This window comes from Rhinoraja longicauda, chromosome 27, assembly GCF_053455715.1.
Source record: "Rhinoraja longicauda isolate Sanriku21f chromosome 27, sRhiLon1.1, whole genome shotgun sequence".
Taxonomy (NCBI): Eukaryota; Metazoa; Chordata; class Chondrichthyes; order Rajiformes; family Arhynchobatidae; genus Rhinoraja; species Rhinoraja longicauda.
The window spans coordinates 14,228,541-14,249,143 of NC_135979.1; the positions used below are offsets into that span (position 1 = coordinate 14,228,541).

Consider the following 20,603-nt stretch of genomic DNA (forward strand, 5'->3'; position numbering starts at 1 on the left):
CCTTGATTACCCTGTTTGGTCTTCTTCATTCCCACTCCTTTAATAGACAATAGACAATAGGTGCAGAAGGAGGCCATTCGGCCCTTCGAGCCAGCACCGCCATTCAATGTGATCATGGCTGATCATTCTCAATCAGTACCCCGTTCCTGCCTTCTCCCCATACCCCCTGACTCCGCTATCCTTAAGAGCTCTATCTAGCTCTCTCTTGAATGCATTCAGAGAATTGGCCTCCACTGCCTTCTGAGGCAGAGAATTCCAGATTCACAACTCTCTGACTGAAAAGGTTTTTCCTCATCTCAGTTCTAAATGGCCTACCCCCTATTCTTAAACTGTGGCCCCTGGTTCTGGACTCCCCCAACATTGGGAACATGTTTCCTGCCTCTAACGTGTCCAACCCCTTAATAATCTTATACGTTTCGATAAGATCTCCTCTCATCCTTCTAAATTCCATGTGTATACAAGCCTAAGTTTTCAAAAAACTTGAGAAACCTTATCTGCATTATTTACACGGCATGTAAAATCAACATCAATCACGGGATCCATCAGGCTGTGTATATCTGGAAATAACAGAGCTGGAAGGCAATGACATTTTCCTCCTGAACCTTGAGACATTTCAATTGGTTCAACTGATACAAACACGGAATAATGTTTGGGAAAGATATCTTGTTCATTTGTTAAGTAGCTTTGTTGCCAATGTTCTTCCTTCTGTGACGCATCTATCTCTAAACTCACTGTTCTCATACCAGCAACGACATATATTCCCTGCAAAACTCACCTAAACCAGAAGTCTTTTTCCTGTATGCCAGTTTCTACAGTTACGCCTGCTTCATCCACTCTTCAGATATAAACCCTTGACCTTGTTTATAAATATCTCATTGTCTTCCCTCTCCCTATCTTTTGTACCTCATCCAGCCAAGACTTCAATTTATAGCCTCCTGTGCACCTTTGTTGGGGCTGCTCCTTTAATTGTTAAGATTCTTAAGTTCTGGAATTCCTCCTGTAACCAACCTTCCACTACCATAACTCCTGAGATCCTATTTCATTTGTTCCAATATTTCCTTTTGCACTAGGTGGCAAATTTTATTGTATATCTCCTATGACATATCCAGGGTTCCTGCATTGTTAAAGGCGCGGCAAAAATGTAAGGAGGCGTTGAACATAACTGATACTTATTTGGTTCTTTTCTACAATATATTTTCAGTAACACATGTTAGTGGTCAATTTTTGGATAACTGAGTCAACATGAGGTGCATTCACAGACCATTTGGTCATAAAATGAACTATAATCAAGGTCCAACCTCTTAACACACAATATCAGATTTTTCAGATCGGCTTTAGGTACCACTAGACCAAGTGGATCCATTGGGGCCAAACCTCTCCTGCATTGGTGCAGCACCCTCTCCTCCCCCCCATCCCCCTCCCTCCCCTCCTCCTCCCCCTCCCTCCCCTTCCCCTCCCCCTACTCCATCCCCCTCAACCCCCCTTATCCTCCCACCTCCCCCTCCCTCCACCCCTCCCTCCCTCCCACCCTCCCTCGGAGATAGATTTAAACTTTAAAATGTGAATAACTTTAAAAATATAACACCGATTTCAATAAAACGACTTGCATTGTCACTAAAGTGATGATGGTGAATAAGGTGGGCCTAAAATTGTCACGCTATCGTGTACCGTTTTGGCTGAAGTTCAGTCACAAACAAGATAACAAACGAGAGTTTTGGTATATAGATGTCGGGCTACCACCTATCGCTACCTATTTCATCAGTTTTGGAGAGATTTTCGGAATGAAGGTCCTATCAACAACAACACATGCACATTTAACAGCTACGAGGGGTAAGATGCACGCTAAATGTCCCAATCTGAGGTTTGGTTGTGCTTTCTCAACACCCCAGCAATGCCCTGGTGCTGGGACAATTGACCTCTGACAGCCACAACCATCTTCCTTTGTGTGAGTTACGAGTCCAAAGACTGGAGAGTTGTCATTTTGATCAGGTTTCCCAGGGCATCTTGATGCCATGCTCAGTCAAATACCCCCTTGATCCCAAGAGCGGTCACTCACACCTACCTTTGGAATTCAACTCATTGGCCCCATGTGTGGATGGGGTCTCGAGCAAGTAGTCTTGGCACAACCTAAACCATGCAGAGGTTATTGGTGAGTCAATGCTACCTGGTAACGTTATCGCCAACAGCTTCTGTCATTTTGTCGAAACGTTGTTGTTTTTTTTGTATAAATGAATTAGTTTGGATTTATCCAATTTTTAATAAATATACTTTTTAGAGAACAAGAGGGCATAGGTTTAAGGTGAAGAGGGAAAGATTTCATAGGAATCTGAGGGGTAACTTTTTCACACAAAGGGTGGTGGGTGTATGGAGCGAGCTGCCAGAGGAGGTAGATGAGGCAAGGACCATCGCAACGTCTGAAGCAATTAGATAGGTACATGGATAGGACAGGTTTAGAGGAATATGGGCCAAACGCAGGCAGGTAGGATTAGTGTAGATGGGACATGTTGGTCGATGTGGGCAAGTTGGGCCTGTTTCCACACAGTATTACTCTATACTGTATCTGGGTCACTTGACAAATTGTCAGGTATGTGCAACCATAATGGAAGTTTAACTCGAGCACCACCTAATACAGGTGTTCAGGTCTTCAGTGTTGAGATATTGTGGTATCCTTTGTTGCACCCTGTGCTCTCAGACATTTCTTTACATCACATGGAGTGAATCGAATTGAAAAGCTCCAGTGAAGATGTGTAAATCACAGGAGGAAGATGTGAAGAATCATCCATTCAGCACTTCAACATGAAATATTAATTCTCTTTCACTTTCCCTAGGTGTGACCTACCTTGAGTATTTCCAGTATTTCCAGTATTTTCTGTTTTTATTTCAAATTTACAGCATCTACAACTCTTTGAATTTCAATCTCTGGATTCCTAATAATTTAACTGCGTCACCACCACCATAGCAAAATGACTCAGAAGTGTTTTCTGTAATGGGAATTTTCTTCCCCGTGGTCTCCATCATAAGAACAGGAGTAAGTGCTTTGACCCCCTTAACATTCAACAAGGTCATAGGTGACTTTTCATCTTAAACACCATCATCCCGCCCATCCCTATATCCTTCCGTTCCAGAAGGGCCCAGAAGTCTACTTGCCTCTCTTTTGAATGTAACTAATGATGGAGCCTCCAAAAATGGCTGACAGTGAAGTAATTTCTCCTCCTTTCAGTCCTAAATGGCCCACCCCACTATGGAACTATAGAGACCATGATTCCAAGTTTGAGGCTCCTTAGCTGAGGGAAGCACCCTTCTGCATCTATCCTGTTGACTCCTCTAAGAGTTCTGAGATCTCTCATTTTTCCAAACTCTAGAAAATGGAGGGCAAGCCTCTTCACTCCCTCCTCACATTACAGACCTGCCACCTCAGGAATCAACCGAGTGCATCTTTGCTGCTCTCCTTCTGCAGCAAGTGTATCCTATTTTAGGTAAGTAGACCAACATTGCATGCACTACTCCAGATGTGGCCTTACCGAGCCCTTGTACAATAGTAATAAGAAGTAGTTTGCATCTGTCTAACAACTTTAGCATCACATCACTGATACATTGTTATCTCCTTTGCAATATTCCTAATTTCAACCCATTAGGAACCCCTGATATGAAATTACAAGGCTAAACAACACAAGAGCTTCCTATCTGGGCAGGCGAATACACCACATGAATACATTTTGCACAATTAAATATAATGATCCCACGAAGAACAGAAGTAAGACTTCAGTGAGAGGATTGTGTGTTATATTGGATTATAAATTACAGAAAGCTTTAAGGGAATATAATCTTAGATTCAGCAGGATGCTTTGCAGCATGAGAAAGCAGTAAATGAAAGATTAAGATTGGATAAAAATGTTTCTGCCTTGTAATCTCAAATTACTACTACATTAAATAAACACTATATAAATGGCAGTTGTTAGAGAACAGATTCTACACAAGTGATAAACAAACTGATTATAGCACAAAGCCTTGGCATAACTCAACGGGCCAGGCAGCATCTCTGGAGAACATGGACAGGTGACATTTTGGGTCAGGATCCTTTGTCAGACTGAGAATCAGAAGAAGGGTCTCAACCGGAAACGTCACCTATCCATGTTCTCCAGAGATGCCGCCTGACCCGCTGAGTCACTCCAGCATTATGTGTCACTTTTTATAAAACAGCATTTGCAGTTCCTTATCAATCGTAAATTGATTACATGAGGATAAGATTCCGCACAAAAACTAATCAATATATGGAGGAGACCGAAAGAGAGAATGACTTTGTACTCAAAAGTTTCATCACAATTTCAAAAATCCAAACAGGTTCAATAATAATGATCTAATTTTGCTAATCACTGGGGGTGGGTGGGAAATGGGGGGAGGGGGGAGAGAAGAGGGGGGATTATCACTCCTTGATATCTGGCAGCAGCCAATGTTAGCCCCCTGTGGGGTGCAGTGGGTGCCAACGATCTCCGGTTGTTTCCGCTTGCACAGGGAAGCCAGCAAGTCAACACATCCACGCCTTCCTGTGGGGGGGAGGCTGTGGTAAAAGGGAGAGATGCAAGTTTCAAGGCATGTACTCTTGTTTTAATTACTGACTTAATTGAAGAGTATTTAATTTTGAAGTGGATTTAATTGCTTTCTAGTGTTTTCATTCAAAAAAAAATTTCATACTATTTTAGGAAGTGCGTTAATTGCATGATTAATTTATAAAAGACTTATGGAGTAGTCAATATGTGAAGAGCTAGTCTTTGACAGCTGCTGCAGCTGGGGAGAGGTTAGGCATCATTGCGTTTCTGGACTTGTGTTTTCGGCAGGAAAGCGCTGCACTGCTCGGAAACTTCAGGGGCCTGTCGCCGCCACAGGTCAAGTGCAAGCAGTGTAGCAGTGAGTGTGGACGCCAGTCATTGGCCAACCCTCAGGTCGGATGTGGACTGTGGGCCAGATATAGTAGGTCATTGGTCTAAGGGAACCGGACATCAGAGAACTTGATCAACATTGGTCAGGGGCTGAGGACACAAAAGATAGAGTCATCCAGCGTGGAAACGGGTCATTCGGCCCAACTCGCCCACACCAAACAACATGTCCCGTCTACACTAGTTACATCTGTCTGTGTTTGGCCCACATCCCTCTGAACCTGTCCTATCCATGTACCTTTCTAAATGTTTCTTAAACGTTGCAATGGTACCTGCCTCAATGTCCTCCTCATTCCATACACTCACCACCCTTTGTGTGAAAAATTTACCCCTCAGATTCCTATTAACCTTCCTCCCCCTCACCTTAAACCCAAGTCCACGTGTTCTCGATTCCCCTACACTGGGCAAGACACTCTGTGCATCTACCCGATCTATTCTTCTCATGATTTTAGACACCTGTCTAAGCTCAACCCTCATTCTCATCCTCCTGAGGAGAAAAATCTTCATGGCTCTGACACTCCCACAGCGTCAGCCCCGGGAACAATTCTAAACTCAAGTGCTGTCTGTGTGGAATTTGTACATTCTCCCTGTGACCATGTGGGTTTCTTCTGGGTACTCCAGTTTTCTCCCACATCCCAAAGACATGCAGTTTTGTAGGTTAATTGGCCTCTGTAAAATTGCCCCTAAAGAGCAGGGAGAAAATGAGAATGTTGGATAACATTGAACTAGTGTGAACGGGTTGCTACAAGAACTTTTCTTGTTTATTTTATTATTTTTTTTTTTTTGAAAAGCATATGTACAAATAGAAATAAAAGACAAATTTGTTACAAAGTTCTTACATAGCTTCAATTTTTAAAATTTTAAAGAGAGAAAATAAAAATAAAGAAGAATGAGAAAAGAAAAAAAACAAAAAAACAAAAAAAAAAGAAAAAAAACCTATAAACTATTGGGAAGAGAGAATAAAAAAAGAGTTATAACTATAAAAATTAAAGGGGGTAGATCCGGGAGACAATAACCACAGTTGTACATCCAACCCTAAACTCAAGTTTCAACTTTTAATGTTAAATTTTTATTTTAGTCCTGTGTCAAACCCATTTACTTTTCTAAAAATACAATAAATGGAGACCATATTTTAAAAAATAAATCAGGTTTGTCAATTAAGGCAAATCTTATTTTTTCCAAATGCAAGGTCTCTGTCATTTCCGTAATCCACATTTTAATTGTGGGGGTTATTGTTTTTTTCCAAAATTTAAGTATTAATTTTTTTGCAGTTATTAAACTGTCATCAAGAAAATGTACCTGACTTGTTGTAAAGTTTGTAATATGTTCTGATAATCCTAATATTATTAATTTTGGATCCACATCCAATTGCTTGTCGATAACTTTAGAAACTATTTTTAAAATATCCAACCAGAAATTTTGCATTTTTATGCAAGTTACGAAAATATGAGTTAAATTAGCTTCTTGAAATTGACATTTATCACAAATAGGAGATACTAGGAAAAATCCTATTTAATTTCGTCTTCGAATAATGTAGTCTATGTATTATTTTAAATTGTATTAAGGAATGTCTAGTATTTAATGAACATTGGTGTATATGTTGTAAACTTTCATCCCATATATCTTGCATTATGAGTTGGTTCAATTCGTCCTCCCATGCTCGTCTATATGATTCTGATGACGGAATGTCAGTATCTAGGAGAGTATTATAAATAAAGGATATTAATTTATTTGAATTATAATGTCGATTCAGGCATACATCAAGAGTTTCTGGACCTCTAAATTTATATTCTTGCATGTGTAATTTTACATAATCTCTAAGTTGTAAATATCTAAAATAATTATTAACATGTAATCCGTACTTCTGTTGTAAATCCTGAAAAGAAAGAAAAGTTCCCTTATGATAAAGATCTCCCACCATTTTAATTCCATAACTTTTCCATTGAGCAAATCCTCTATCTAAGACAGACGGTTTAAAAGAAGGGTTATTCGCAATAGGGAGGAAAGCAGATAATTTACTCAGTTTTAAAGTAAGCTTTAATTGTTTCCAGGTACGGATAACGCTATGTATAATCGGATTACCTCCATATGTTTTTTTATTTTAATTTATTGGAGCTAAGAGGATCGCACCAATATCAAATGGTAAACAATCCTCTTTCTCCATCTTTAACCAATCCGGTTGTTGATCAGTGTCATCCAACCAGCAGGTTATATTTTTAATATTAACCGCCCAATAATAAAATAAGAAGTTAGGTAAGGCAATTCCTCCATTAGTTTTAGACTTACATAGATGTCTTTTATTTATTCTATGAGTCTTGTAGTCCCAAATAAAATGAGTAATAATTGAATCGATTTTTAAAAAAAACTTTTTTGGAAGATAGATCGGAATTGCTTGAAATAAGTATAGTAGCTGTGGGAGAAAGATCATCTTTATAGCATTACTACGACCAACTAATGATATAGGGAGTGTTTTCCAAAATTGGATATTTCTGTGTAATTTAGTAAGTAAAGGAGGAAAATTTAAATTAAATAAAGAAGTATATTTCCTAGTCACGTAAATTCCAAGATATTTAAACTTTTCATAGGCAATTTTAAAAGGAAATTGTTGAAGTATGGCTGGATTTTGTTCCATTATTGGCATAATTTCACTTTTGTACCAGTTAATTCTATAACCTGAAAATGAACCAAATTGAGTTATGAGATTTAATAAATTCGGAATGCTCATTTCAGGATTTGTAATGTATATTAATACATCATTCGCGTATAAAGAAATTTTATTGGTTGTATGTTTAGTGTTATAACCGTGAATGTCTGGATTTGATCTAATACTCTCAGCAAGTGGTTCTATAACGAGGGCAAATAGAAGCGGAGAAAGTGGGCATCCTTGTCTACAACCCCTAAATAAATGAAATTTGGATGACAGCATTTGATTAGTTAATATTCTAGCTGTTGGGGATGTATATAAAAGTTTCACCCATGAACAAAAATTTTCACCTAATTGAAAATTTTCCATCACTGAGAAAAGATAAGGCCATTCTACTTGATCAAATGCTTTTTCAGCATCTAGCGAAATGATTGCTAAATCTTCGTTTAATATTCTATTTGAATATATTATATTGAACAAGCGTCTCAAATTGAAAAATGAATATCGTTTAGATATAAAGCCTGATTGGTCGGGGTGTATCAATTTATCTATAACTAAACTTAATCTATGAGCTAAGATTTTCGCTAATATCTTCTGATCAGTATTTAAAAGAGCTATCGCTCTGTACGAACCAGGGTCTTCAGAACCCTTATCTTTTTTAGGAATAAGTATTATTGTTGATTCAGTCAGAGTTTGTGGTAATCTCTGTTGTTTAAAGGCGTAACTATATACAGATCAAATCACTAAAAATTTTATAAAATTCATTATTTAAGCCGTCAGGGCCAGGGGTATTCCCATTTTTCATGGATTTAATGGTCTCTTCAACGTCTTTCATAGTTATTTCTGCGCCCAATAAGTTTCTGTCACTGTCATTCAAACCAGGGAGGATACATTCCTGCAAAAAGTTTTGCATCTGTGCAGAGCTATCTGTTATTTTTGATGAATATAATGTCTGATAAAATTGCAAAAATCTCTGATTAATGTCCTTGGGTAGTTTAAGCAAATCTCCGTTATCTGATCTAGTTTTATGAATTGTAGATTCATCTTCTAATTTACGGAGTTGACGTGCTAACAATTTCTGTGGTTTATCTCCAAATTCAAAATGTATTTGTTTAGTATATTGAAAAAGCCTTAAAATGTGAGCTGAGAGTATATAATTTAACTTATATTTGAGAGCAGCGATTTTATTATGTATTTCAATAGAGGGAGCGATCGCATTTGTTATGTCTAACTGTTTTATCTGTCTTTCTAGCTCATATTGTACAACCCGCTTCTTCTTGTTTTGAGACGCTTGAAAGGCAATAATACATCCTCTCACAAACGCTTTAAATGTTTCCCAAAGCAGGGACGCAGGTGTTTCAGGAAGGTCATTTGCGTAAAAAAAGGTTTCAATTTGCGATTTAAGATAGCCATAACATGCTGTTTCATTTAAAATTTGAGGATTAAATCTCCAATTGGTCTGTTTCCCCGTTACTCCTTGGAGTTTTACCCTAAATGTTAAAGGGGCATGATCGGATATAATAATATTATGATATTTTGAATTATACGTATAAGGAATAAGTTTGGAGTCCACCAAGAAATAGTCAATTCTTGAATAAGTTTTATGCACTGGTGAATAAAATGAATACTCTCGGCCTGAGGGGTTTTCAATTCTCCAAACATCTTTTATATTTGCACTATTTATATAAGAGTTTAATAATTCACACGACTTGGATTTTGTTTTCCTTTGAGTTGACGATCTATCCAAGTAAGGATCTAGTGTACAATTTAAATCTCCTCCAATTATCAAGTTATATTGTCCAAATTCTGGAATGGTATTAAATATATATTTTTAAAATAACGGATTATCAAAATTTGGTGCGTAGACATTCACCAATATCAATTTTGTGGAGTATAGTTCTCCCACAAATATAACATATCTACCTTCAATGTCAACTATAGAGGAGGTATGTATAAATGGTATACCCTTACGAATTAAAATGGCAACACCTCTTGATTTAAAGGGAAATGATGAATGAAATAATTTATCAATCCATTTGCCTTTCAGTCTGTTATGTGCTACGTTTTTGAGATGGGTTTCCTGAAGAAACATTATATCAGCATCAATAGATTTTAAATGTGAAAGTACTTTACCTCTTTTAATTGGTTCGTTAATGCCCTTGACATTCCAACTACAAAATGTAATACCTTTACCCCCTGTTTTCATAGTAGTATCTTGCATCTTAACCGATAAATAATCTATAATAAAGCAAATGGCCTGGCACCCGAACTACAACATTTTTCTTGAATGAAGGGTGGATGATCTTTTGTACTACGTGGAATGTCTCCCGGAAATATCTCCCAAAAGTATATAAATTCTGAGTAATAACATAATAATAAAAATTGAATCTAAAAAAAAAAACCATATATAAAAGGTTAAAAGAGTGCAGGAAAAAAAAAAAGAAACAGCTAAAACTACAACTACAATTAGTGCAGTTAGTGATAGCCACCCTAAGGTGGCAAAAAATCTAAGGACTTCCGTGGGATGTAAAAAAATAATAATACTAGCTCCGATTTTTAACGAAGTTGTTGTTTTAAAAAAAATAAAAGAGAGATAAACGGGGCAGGCCCGAAACTAATTAGTCTATAATAAGCCGATTTTTCTGTCTAAGGTATATTAATTAAGTGTTCGAAATAAAGTTTACATAAATCAAATATTACTTGTACTTCTTATTAGTAATGATTAATAATAATATATATATTTTTTGAATAATAGTAATTAGTTACGATTAATATTCGTATAGTATGTACACTAAGCTTAAATCTTTAGATTGTAATATCTTAAAGTCCAATCAGTTGTCTGCCAATTAGTAAAGCCGTGAAGTGATATTCAACCCTTCAGTGACCATTCGATCTCCCGAGCGAATTCCAGTGCTTTGTTGTGGTCAGTAAAAAAGGATTCTGTTTGATTGTAGGTAACTCGGAGTTTTGCTGGATACAACATACCAAATCTGAGCGATGGGATCTTCCTAAGAATAGATCTTGACTCATTGAACAGTGCTCTTTTCTTGACCACCTCAGCAGGATAATCTCTGAAGATGCGAATCTCATCACCTTGAAATGATAAAGTTCCGTTGATAGCAATTCTCGACAGCATATCCTCTAAAACGTGAGGATAATGCACCTTCAGTATCAAATGTCTTGGAGGGGCGTTAGCGCCTGGACATGCTCTCAGTGCTCTGTGGGCTCGATCCAGCAAGGGCTTTGAATCCATTTTCAAAACTTCTTGTAAAAGCTCAGCAGTAAAGTCACGGAGGTTTTTAGCTTTCTCTTTGCCTTCTTTAACTCCAAGAATTCTTAAATTTTGTCGTTTAGAATGACCCTCTAGGTCAGTACATTTTTCAGTTAATTTCATTAATAAATCAGATAAACGCTGAGTCTCCGTCAATACTGCTTTTGTTGTTTCAGCACTTGTCTCGGCTAAAGCTTCCAACTCACATATAGCCTCGTCATGTTGTTGTATTGACGCAGTGCTGTGTTTCACCTTACCGGTAAAATCGGAGTCCAACTTATGTAGCTTGGAGGTTACTTCCTCCATGTGTTCATTCATGATTTCACATATTTCAACCTTTGATGAGGCTAACTGGTCCTTAATAATAGTTAGTACTTCCCCCTTCATTCCTTTAAGCAATATTAATTCAGCTTTCATTTCTTGGAGTTCAACCGTAATATTCGTTACTTGAGACTTCATACCTGAAAGCTCCTCACCAACAACGTTACGAAATTCTTCCAAACCAATTTTTTTTGGCTGTGGATTCAGGGATCGTTTGGAAGTTTCTTCCTGAGTCAACGCTGAAGTTTGGGCTGCAGCAGAGGCTTCCATCTGTCCTGGTTCTTCTTCTTCCAACAGTCTTGTTTTAACCGTTCGTTTTGTAACGTTTTTTAACGGGGGGGGTGCGACAGCGACATTTAATGTTAAAAGTCGCGATCTAATGACGTCACCCACCCTTCGTTAAGAATTGCCGGTAAGTTACAACGGGCCCGTCCCGTTCCTCTCTCCTTAAGTCGAAATTTTCACGGAGCTAGTTGGCGTGCGACTTACTCAGTCCATAGCGCCACCGGAGAACTATTTCTGTGCTGTATCTCCAAACTAAACTAAACCAGAAGCAAGTAACAAACTGCATGCCATAAATTTGATCAGTTATTCAAAACACAAGGTGCACAGTTTATCCTAATAAATCTGGATGATGGCAGCGTAGCTGGCTACAACATGCTATCACAGCAAAGAATAGCTATGAATGTGCATATTTATTATCAAACAGTTATTTGCAAAGAAAGCAAATCCATTAACTGGAAAAGCTAAAGTGCACTGGTTCAATAAAGGGCAGGAATGATCACATTCAGCAAAAGCTATGCATTGTTCCTTTGCAACAGCCAATGATTCCTCCAATGGCAGGTTTGTCAGACGAGTGGAAATCAAGCAGCTTGGACCTACATTCTCTTGAAATTAGAAGAATGAGAGATGATACATTGAAATAGGATAAAGGTGCAGTTCATATCTCCCTTGGCTGAGGTTTCTAGTGGTAATGGCCATCAAATCAAGGATTGGTCATCCAGGATGGAATGAGAAGGTGGTAGTTCACCCAGAGGATGGTGAATCATCGGAAGTCTGTCAATGTCGACTCTGGAGCATCAACCACTCAAGACAACAGATGGATATTCAGGGAATCAGCGAATATGGGGTTTGTGTCAGAAAGTGGTGGAGTGGTGTAAAGAGAATCAGTTGGTATCACAATGATTAATGGAGTTTAGTTTATTGTCACGTGTACCGAGGTACAGTGAAATGCTTTTGTTGCGTGCTAACCAGTCAGCAGAAAGACAATACATGATTACAATCAAGCCATCCACAGTGTACAGATACAGCATAAAGGGAATAACATGTAGTGCAAGATAAACTCCAGTAAAGTCTGATTAAAGATAGTCCGAGGGTCTCCAATGAGGTAGATAGTAGATCAGGAATGCGCCGAGCCACTATCTACCTCATTGGAGACCCTCTGACTATCTTTAATCGGACTTTACTGACCAGGCAAGAGGGGCCAAAAGACTTACCTCTGCTTCTGCTTTTGAAATGATGTCCTCTCAGGTAAACCAAAAACAGTTTGCAGTTATTGTTATGTACTTGTGCTGGAATCGAAGTTTCCAAATACATAACACGTCATAAACTTTATGTCCGGTCGTGAGAAAAGATTCAAATTGACAGCAATACTGTTCCTGTTAGAGGAATCCCAACCTCGTCGCCAAATTGTTATGTATTTGTGCTGGAATCGGACTCAGAATAAAATGCGGAACATACAAGTATTTAAACGTTCTGTTGCCATGTTATCGCCATCTTGAGTCTCCCCCGTGCATGCGTACAATCGCATAAGTCATTCAATATGCATATCATATTCATATACACAACAGTTATGTTGTTAATGATAAATATTTTGCTGCACATAAACTTTAAAACTATTTCTCAGATGGCAACAACCACAAAATGCTTGATATTGTTATAAATTGGGATTCAACAAAGACTAAGGCAAATGGGCTAAACATACAATTTTTCAAAGCAAATTATGGAAGCCTAATGGGGAATAGCCAAAATTGCCAGCCAAGAAATGCAATGATAGCCAATTAACCCATGCCCCACCACATCCCCTGCCTCAACAACAAATGCACCAGCTGTCAAAGCCTACTCATTTATAATTAAACTACTCCAAAAAAATAACGAATAGGAAACTTGCAGAAAGCCATATCATTAATCAGCGGAACAAATAAGAAGCTGGAAGAAAGAGGTGAAGTATTGGAAGCACTCAGCAGGGCAGTGGCAGCAGTTGGAAGAGAGAAGCAGAGCAGATACTTCAGTTGGACAACATCAGAACTTCTGCCTCTCAAGGAACTGGAAAATGTTGCAGCTGCACTTGTGGGTGTATGGAGCCGGAGGAGGTAGCTGAGGCAGGTACTATTGCAACGCTTAAGAAACATTTAGACAGGTACATAGGTAGGATATGTTTAGAGGGATAGACTCAAAAATCTGGAGTGATTCAGCGGGACAGGCAGCATCTCTGGAGAGAAGGAATGGGTGATGTTGAGGGTCGAGACCCTTCTTCAGACCAAACGCAGGCAGGTGGGACTAATGTAGATGGGACGTTGGCCGGTGTGGGCAAGTCGGGTCAAAGGGCCTGTTTCCACGCTTTAAGACTATGCACTTGCTAAAACGAAGCAGGAAAGTACCTTTCTGGATGCGGTTTTTGATTCAGATTAAAATACAGAAACAATGGTCAAGTCTTCTACACAGTTAATTGACTGAAACACTGTATTAGATGTAACTTGATTGTTCCCATGATCGTGTCTCAGATTTGGACACCAGTCTATAGAAATAACAATCGGATGATCTAGGCAGACAAAAGTCTGAAGTCCTCAGTCCTGATGTAAATAAATTTGTCAAATGGGAAAGTGGAAGAAACTCAGCCTTTATGACCCTGAAAAAAATGGAGCTTCAGAGAACAAATACAATATATCATGAATTAAACTGGAGAACTGTGTCAATAATCATTCTCAAAATAACTTCAAATACGTAAATGGTGTATTACAACAGATGTCAAGAACAGATTTTTATCAATCTGTGAAGACCAGTCAAGGCTCTAATTACCTTCTGGCTAGTACAGGGGGCAAAAAAGGGCTTATTCAAAAGACAATTAAATGATATCATGGAGAGCAATGTAATTTTCTTTATCCTCAAACATGGCACAAAATAACTCAGTTGGTTCCTCTCACCGTGTTTTTGAACTTGAAAGGATGGAAAATTAAGCTCTAAATGATAAGCAAACAAAAAAGTAAAACCATTCCCAACTAAAACTAAATAAATTAGCATGTGAAATGAAAAAAGATAAAGCAGGCTCTGGTTGGTAGCTTTGTTAGGAGTTTCAGTTTAGTTTATCGTCACGTTTTTGTTTGCTTTTTGAGTATGTGTGTGTGTATATATATGTATGTGTGTGTATGTACATGGATATATAGCTATATAGAGATGTGTGTGTGTGTGTGTGTGTGAGTGTGTGTGTGTGTGTGTGTGTGTGTGTGTACTTGTGGGTATGTGTGTGTATATATACAGAACTTTTTTTTCTCTCTCGTTTATCATATTGTTTACAGTGTACTATGTTTACATATTCTGTTGTGCTGCAGTAAGTAAGAATTTCATTGTTCTATCTGGGACACATGACAATAAAATAGTCTTGACATGTACCGAGGTACTGTGAGAAGCTTTTGTTGCATGCTAACCAGTCAGCAGAAAGACAATACATGATTACAATCGATCCATTTACAGTGTATAGATACATAAGGGAATAACGTTTAGTGCAAGGTAAAGCCAGCAGTGTTCAATCATGGATAGTCCGAGGGACATCAAAGAGGTAGATAGTAGTTTAGCACTGCCCTCTGGTTGTGGCAGGATGATTCAGTTGCCCGAAAACAGCAGAGAAAAAACTGTAGACACAAAATGCTGGAGGAACTCAAACTGTTCCTGAATCTAGTGGTATGCGTTTTCACACATCTACAGCTTTTGCCTAAGATAGACACAAAAAGCTGGAGTAACTCAGTAGGACAGGTAGCATCTCTGGGGAGAAGGAATGGGTGATGTTTCGGGTCGAGACCCTTCTTCAGAGCTTTTGCCTGATGGGAGAGGGGAGAAGAGGGAATGGCCACGGTGCAACTCATCCTTGATTATACTGCTGGCCTTGCTGAGGCAGAGTGAGGTATAAATGGAGTCAATAGAAGGGAGGTTGGTTTGTGTGATGGTGAAAGAAGGTGCCTATGTTTCATTTACTAAATCCCATTTAAATACACTATACAGCAAAACTCTGATAATCCAATTTGCCCTGGAGATTATGGTGACAGACTACCAGATTTTCCAGATGAATGAATGTTTAGTTTTAATTCAGAGATACAGCATGGAAACGAGCTCTTCAGTCCACCGACTTCTACACTGACTACTGATCACCGCATACTGGTTCCATGTTATCCCACGTTCACATCAGCCACTCTCGGGGTAATTTACAGAATCCAATTAACCTACAAACCCACACATCTTTGGAATGTAGGAGGAAACCGGAGCACCCAGAGAAAACCCACGTGGTCACAGGGAGAACGTACAAACTCTGTACAGACAGCACCCTCACTCAGGATCGAACCCGGGTCTCTGGTGCTATGAGACAAGTGCTCCACTGCTACGACATTGTGCCACCCTTAAACATGCTGCTATCTCATTCACTTTTAATTAAAGATGCTGCACAATATTACAATACATTTTACCAGTAAACCCAACACGCTTCAAGGGACCACAAGAAATGGCCCCCAGTGATTTTAAAAACAGCTTGGAAATAAGCCTCTGGTGAGTTTAAAGGAAAGGTCATCTGGTAAGCTAGATGCTGAACTAGTGGGATTACTGAACAGGCATAGAGTGGGATATCAGTGTTTTACCGTGCGCGTTGCCTAATTTCAGGGCAAACATGTACCAAACACATAACTTCCAGGAGGTAAAATAATTAAATGTGGGAAAAAACTTAACAAACAAACAAATTGCTCGATATGCTCAACATTTCAGGTGCCATCTGTACAGAATGGAAAAAGGCCAACTTTAATGTTCACTAATTCTGACAAACGGTTGCGTTTAACATTTCCTCTCTCTAACAGGTTTTGCCTGATCCCAGAGTGTGCAAAACATTTTTAGAACATTTTGTTTTCAAAGATCCAAAGATGTATTTTTTTTTAAAACAAACATAAGTTTTATTTGTCTAATTGTCCAATTATGTGGGTAGAAGAGAAAAGTTGACTGATGTACATTGAGAACTTGGATTAACTGTTGGCCAGGAGGACTGAGGGATTGTAGATAAAGGTATGGATTTAGGAAAGAGCTGTTGTGACCCAGATAATAGACTAATAAAGTAATTGGGCAAAAAGCCCTTGTCCTACATTTAGATTCTGAACATAGCTCATTTTCTTTCCCTTCACCTGTTCTCCGATTTGTTGGCAACTCTACCAGAACAGCAGGGCAGAGATCAGAAACACAGCTTGTGGACTGAAAAGGTGAATTGCAAGCTGCAGCTCCATAGCACAGCGTGCTGACATGTTAACCTGCAGCATGCTGCGCTCTCTGCACTGGTGCACCATCAGCTGAACCTAGAGCATGGGTCTGCAATGCATCAATTCACTGCAGACTAGCTGCTTTTCTCACAAGCATCCTTGGATACGTACAGCATTACTGAAATGCATTGTTTCCCCGGAGATGGGGAGCGAATGGTGTATCATACCAAACACATTATGACAGGAAGGACAAAAAAAAAAAAAATCTGTTGGCAGATGTCTGGAAACAAACTGTTCATCTGGCCTTCATTTGGGGAATAGCAGGTGGCATATGAAGATTATTTTTCTTCAAGTGAAACAAATGATTAAACAGGGTAACTGTCATCTGTACTACACAAACTGTGAAAACGTAGACGCTGTATCGTCTTTCATTGGGAGTTCTGCATTCATGAACAACAATGTACTGGAAAATCAAACCCTCTTTGAGCACTGCTGTGAAACGATAGTATGACTAAAGATTGCCCAATTGCCTCATTGTGATGTCATTGCAGCTCCAATAATAGGACGGAAATTGGCTAAAAACAGCTGATGGGTTCCGATTTCATCAAGAAGGATAAACAACTGCGTAATGGTTTGGATGTGGTTTGTGTTTGTCCTTGAGTCCTCATTCAGTCATCTGCCAAATTAGAACGAGGGCACACCTCACATGCCTTACGCAGGTCAAGCCATTTTGTTGTTGACATTGTCAGGGACACATACATTTTGCACACTGCCCTTCACACCACCTTGTTAAACACCTGAGACTATTTAAAAAAACAAGGAGCAAGATGCAGCTGAATTTGGACACTGACAGTTACATTCATCACTCGTTATTTCACAAAATGGATTGAGAAGAAAAAGCCAAACAAATAAAATTAACAAATAAAATAAAGCCAAACAAATAGAATGCAACATAATGTTAAGCAGTATAAGTCTTATTCCTTCTTCAGATGTTCCGACCCAAAAAGTCATCTATCCATGTTCTCTAGGGATGCTGCCTGGCCTGCTGAGCGACTCCAGCATTTTGTGTCCATCTATGGTGTAAGCCAGCATTTTCAGCTCCTTGTTATTACATAGTCTTATTCAATGACAAAGCGACACTTTGCACCAACATCAATTTCAACAGTAAATATTAAGATCCTAACATTTAGACTTAAGTTAAATGCATCGAATCATATCTGTTGGGGTTAATCGTTCTCTCATTCACATAATGACACCGGAGGATAGACAGTTGTTTTATCAAACAAAAGTTTACAGAGAGTTGCACAGCATTTGTTTGGTCTGTGCCCTGCTGCCATACAGGGAGACTGCTTCTCCTCAGAGACAAAGAATCTCTGGAATGTTCCAGCATAAACTTTGCCGCAATATATACAAAAAGAGCCGTTGCCAATATGGAACAATCCTTAAAACAGCATGCACCCATTATCACCTATGCCATCTATATACGAAAAATCTCGTTTGATTGTTTGTTTGTTCCAGAACTACAGCCAAAACGGAGAGGGGAGAGGGGAGAGGGGAGAGGGGAGAGGAGGGGAGGGGAGGGGAGGGGGGAGGGGAGAGGGGAGAGGGGAGAGGGGAGAGGGGAGAGGGGAGGGCTGCACCAATGCAGGAGAGGTTTGGGCCCAACGGGTCCACTTGGTCTAGTATATTATCATTTATCAAAAAACATCAATACTTTTTATTTTATTTCAGTTTAATACCAGAAAGCTTGTATCTTGACGTCCGTTTGCAATTAAGAAATGAAATTATGATTTGAGTTGCTCATGTTTCAGTACCATACAAGATTCTAAAAATTCAAAAAGGCGACATTTGATATATTGACAGGTTTCTTTCTGTGCTATTATAATGAAGGTTGCAGCCCCATTTGCTCTAGGGTAGGAAGTTTCAGGAGGGGAGAGGGGAGAGGGGAGAGGGGAGAGGGGAGAGGGGAGAGGGGAGAGGGGAGAGGGGAGAGGGGAGAGGGGAGAGGGGAGAGGGGAGAGGGGAGAGGGGAGAGGGGAGAGGGGAGAGGGGAGAGGGGAGAGGGGAGGAGAGGGGAGGAGAGGGGAGGAGAGGGGAGGAGAGGGGAGGAGAGGGGAGGAGAGGGGAGGAGAGGGGAGGAGAGGGGAGGAGAGGGGAGGAGAGGGGAGGAGAGGGGAGGAGAGGGGAGGAGAGGGGAGAGGGGAGAGGGGAGGAGAGGGGAGAGGAGGGGAGAGGGGAGGGGAGAGGGGAGGGGAGGGGAGGGGAGAGGGGAGGGCTGCACCAATGCAGGAGAGGTTTGGGCCCAACGGGTTCACTTGGTCTAGTATATTATCATTTATCAAAAAACATCAATACTTTTTATTTTCTTTCAGTTTAACACCAGAAAGCTTGTATCTTGACGTCAGTTTGCAATTAAGAAATGAAATTATGATTTGAGTTGCTCATGTTTCAGTACCATACAAGATTCTAAAAATTCAAAAAGGCGACATTTGATATATTGACAGGTTTCTTTCTGTGCTATTATAATGAAGGTTGCAGCCCCATTTGCTCTAGGGTAGGAAGTTTCAGGAATTAGACCGAGAAACAGGGATGTGGTGGTGTATTCTCCACTTGCCTGGTTGTGGGCAGGACCAACAAATCTCAGTTAGCTTAACACCATCCAGGACAAAGCAACACCCAATCCCACCAAACGCAGGCTCGGCGATCGTTTCGCTCAACACCTACGCTCGGTCCGCGTTAACCAATCTGATCTCCCGGTGGCTGAGCACTTCAACTCCCCCTCCCACTCCCAGTCTGACCTTTCTGTCATGGGCCTCCTCCAGTGCCATAGTGAGGCCCACCGGAAATTGGAGGAACAGCACCTCATATTTCGCCTGGGCAGCTTGCAGCCCAGTGGTATGAACTGAGGAAGGGTCTCGATCCAAAACATCACCCATTCCTTCTCTCCCGAGATGCTGCCTGACCTGCTGAGTTACTCCAGCATTTTGTGAATAAATACCTTTGATTTGTACCAGCATCTGCAGTTATTTTTTTACACTTGCTGTTCCTTTAATGTTGTTATGTCTAAATTCGGAATCTTCTGAGGTGGCATGTTCCCCAGAAAGATTGTAGTGGTTCAAGGAGGCTGATCACCATGACCTTCTCAACAATATCTAGGAATGGCCAATAAATGGTGACACTCACATCTCAATGAAAAATCAATAGCCTAAAAGGCTTCCAACATTAATTCTGAATAAATTAAACACGTGGCAGAATTTTAAATACAAATCACAACGTTTACTCCACAAAACAATCCAATTGTCTGATACAAATGGATCAAAAGAAAACATTAAACTTGAGAATTAATGCACTTTTTCCACAGAATCATTGGGTTTTTTAAACTATCATTAAGTAAAATTTAAAGCTACTGGTCTTTGCCTTGTTGCAAGAAAGATAACCTCGCTTGAACTACAATAAATGATGAAAAAAATCCTTCCAAGCCTCGCCTGTTGCCTTTCTACTGCAGTGGAAGGAAATGGAAGATTCAATAATAACAACTCATAGAAATTACTGGGATTAACCTATTCCTAACTGCTACATAAAAAAAGGGTGCCAATCCCATTTAAAGAGACAAAATGTAATACAGTGTGCTGAATATATTGATTTCTCATTGCACTTACACAGACACAAATCTAAACTTGAATTAGAAGGGTTAAAAACAGAGTTGGTGCAATGGATTGGGTGACAATGGATTGCCGAGCAGTTTTGTAAAGTTAACTCGGGGTTAATATTGCAGCTTGAGCAGTTCGACAGAATTTCATCTCATTGATCTTCCTCCAGAAATATGTGACACATTTTTGCATTAATACAAAATCAAGGTCACTTCATTTGAATCCATTCGTGGCAATCAGATCCAACTGGAATGAAAGGCAATTTCCATCAAAATATCT

At 39.6% G+C, this 20,603-nt stretch overlaps 1 protein-coding gene across 3 annotated transcripts in view; it reads right to left on the minus strand.

Moving 5' to 3' along the window:
- Nucleotides 1-20,603, minus strand: part of LOC144606905 (calcipressin-3-like) — a 107,893-nt gene that overhangs the window by 28,937 nt on the left and 58,353 nt on the right. The gene's annotated exons all lie outside the window — the stretch shown is intronic.